Source organism: Hippocampus comes, unplaced genomic scaffold (assembly GCF_001891065.2).
Source record: "Hippocampus comes isolate QL1 unplaced genomic scaffold, H_comes_QL1_v1.1 scaffold260, whole genome shotgun sequence".
Lineage (NCBI taxonomy): Eukaryota > Metazoa > Chordata > Actinopteri > Syngnathiformes > Syngnathidae > Hippocampus > Hippocampus comes.
Genome location: NW_017805378.1, coordinates 408,541 through 410,221, shown reverse-complemented (window position 1 = coordinate 410,221; position 1,681 = coordinate 408,541). Strand labels below are relative to the sequence as shown.

Sequence of the window (1,681 nt, the reverse complement as noted above, 5' to 3'; positions counted from 1 at the left end):
AACTTTGTGGCATAGGTTTTTGTTTTCCTGGGGAGTTTTTTTTTTTTTTTTTATTTTTTTTTTTTTTTTTTTTGTAAGAATGGTTGACAATGCCAGCCACCAGCTCAACAGGTTATTCAAGAAAGCCCCGTGGATTCTTCCTAGTGATAATGTAAAACACAGACACCTCCATCGGGTGGGGTAAGTCATTCATTTTGTCTTATCTAAGGACAAATTAGTCTGCGAGGATTTTAAAGGAGGTTATGGTCAGAGTCAACGTTTCTTTGTACGGTAATTATATATTCAATTTTCCTGCACTGTTATGTTACCTCCGACGACCAGTTGTTCAAATTTGCCCTCTGTGGAGGATGTTTGTGAACCTAAATATCTCCCATCCACTTCTTACAACTGAATTAATTCCTTTTGTGTTCTACAGCGGACATTTAGACTGCAGGTATATCTGATTTGAATCAGGTTCCTGCTCAAATCCGATTTTGAGGGCCGACTGTCCACACACTTTCCAAATCAGATTTGATGTTTTCAGACAAGGCGATATTATCGACCAATGTTACAGCTTATGGAGTGACAACATCAGAACTTAGGCATGGTCCAGCACATCTAATGTAGTTTTGGTGTCATATTTCCGGCAGCCCCAATGCACAAAATACTTTCATAAATGGACTTGTTGCGTAACATGTCCTTTGAGCTTTGTTGGGATGGTTTTATCCCAATACGGCAATGACTGTCCTCTGCCCTGGGGCTACTGTTTTCAATTTATGGGAGAGGAAATGTGAGGGACAGGAAGACAAAGAGAAAAGGTTAAGAGGAAATAATGTGATTGGGCCAGTGTATATGACTCTTTTTTTCCAAGCATGTTTTCTATGAGCCTCGTAAGAACACATTTAAGTTGTTTGAATGATATTAAGACACTGATGACAAAAAGCCTGACACAGCAATGAGAACCCTCATGAATAACAGGGTTCCAAAGGACTGCAAGATCATATGGGATAAACATTTCAAAAGGAAGGAAAGATGGCGGTGAGACAAAGCCATCCTGAACTTGTCATGAAATGGTTGGACAACAAGCCAGTCGACAATGCATTGTTTGCCTATGGGACTGAACCTCAAGATGCATGTAGAAGATGGGGGGAGGGGGGGGGAAATTAATCTTATAAAACTAACATTTTCAGCGGTCATTTAAAATCTCACGTTCCTCACACCACACGCACACACACACACACATACACACACACACACACACACAAGCAATTATTAGTATCCGATTGGTCACTATGAAATACCACAACTCCCCCCCGTTCCAAGTTAAGCCATTTTTATTGTTAATATGGTTTGAAAAAGTAGGCAATTTTTTTTTTTTTTTTGTGATGCAAGGTGAAACTTACTTTGGTGCAGCTGGCAAGCATCTTAGCTCCATCAAAGCAGGACATAACAGCTCAAAGTTTTCTTTGGGAATATTATTTCTGAGAAAATTTTATATATAGTTTAGAATGTCAAATAAATAAATAAATAAATAAATGCGGGAGGGGCTTCACTGGAATTACACAGATTTCTGACAGGGCTACTATAGCCACCCTTGTTTTGATACCAGCTACTCTTTGCAGTTGAGGAAATAAATGTGGGGGGGGGGGGAACGTCTTAAATTCATAAGAAAAGGTAGAAAACACTACTTGAAGGGTTTCTT

At 39.3% G+C, this 1,681-nt stretch overlaps 2 protein-coding genes across 3 annotated transcripts in view; one reads left to right on the top strand and one right to left on the bottom strand.

Moving 5' to 3' along the window:
• Positions 1-1,681, bottom strand: part of miga2 (mitoguardin 2) — an 18,034-nt gene that overhangs the window by 13,832 nt on the left and 2,521 nt on the right. The gene's annotated exons all lie outside the window — the stretch shown is intronic.
• Positions 43-1,681, top strand: part of st6galnac6 (ST6 (alpha-N-acetyl-neuraminyl-2,3-beta-galactosyl-1,3)-N-acetylgalactosaminide alpha-2,6-sialyltransferase 6) — a 9,376-nt gene continuing 7,737 nt past the window's right edge. For both annotated transcript variants that reach the window (XM_019872200.1, XM_019872197.1), the window contains exon 1: positions 43-180. The gene's annotated coding sequence lies outside the window, so the exon portion shown is untranslated. The remainder of the gene's footprint in view (positions 181-1,681) is intronic.